Source organism: Suncus etruscus, chromosome X (assembly GCF_024139225.1).
Source record: "Suncus etruscus isolate mSunEtr1 chromosome X, mSunEtr1.pri.cur, whole genome shotgun sequence".
Lineage (NCBI taxonomy): Eukaryota > Metazoa > Chordata > Mammalia > Eulipotyphla > Soricidae > Suncus > Suncus etruscus.
Window position 1 is genome coordinate 86,214,578 of NC_064868.1, and position 943 is coordinate 86,215,520.

The window sequence follows — 943 nt, forward strand, 5'->3', positions numbered from 1 at the left end:
TTCTTAAAACCCATAGATGAGTGAGACCATTCTGCGTTTTTCTCTTTCTCTCTGATTTATTTCACTCAGCATAATAGATTCCATGTACATCCATGTATAGGAAAATTTCATGACTTCATCTCTCCTGAGAGCTGCATAATATTCCATTGTGTATATGTACCACAGTTTCTTTAGCCATTCGTCTGTTGAAGGGTATCTTGGTTGTTTCCAGAGTCTTGCTATGGTAAATAGTGCTGCGATGAATATAGGTCAACACCCATTTTTGATAAAAACTCAGCAAGATGGGAATGAAAGGATCTTTTCTCAATTCAGTTAAGTCCATCTACCACAACCAATGGCAAATATTATCCTCAATAAAAAATAACAAAAAGCTTTTCCTCTACATTCTGGTACAAGACAAGGCTGTCCTCTTACACAACTGCTATTCAATATAGTACTGAAGTACTTGCTATAGAGATTAGGCAAGAAAAGTTTATCAAGGGCATCCAGACAGGAAAGGAAGAAGTCAAGCTCTCACTGTTTGTAGGTGACATGATATTATATTTAGAAAACCCTAAAGACTCTACCAAAAAGCTTCCAGAAACAATAAATTCATATAGTAATATGGCAGGCTACAAAATTAGCATGCAAAAATCAATGGCCTTTTTACACACCAATGATAGGGGAAAATGGACATTAAGAAAACAACCCCATTCACATCAGTGTCACAAAAACTCAAATATCTTGGAGTCAACTTGACTAAAGTCATGAAAGATCTATACAAACAAAATTATAAAACTCTGTTTCCAGAAATAAAAGAGTACACACGGAAGTGGAAACACATGCCCTGTTCATGTATTGGCAGAATTAACATCATTAAAATGGCAATACTCCCCAAAGCATTGTGCACATTTAATGAGATTCCTCTAAAGATACACATGATAGGGGGTGGTGGGGAAAAATG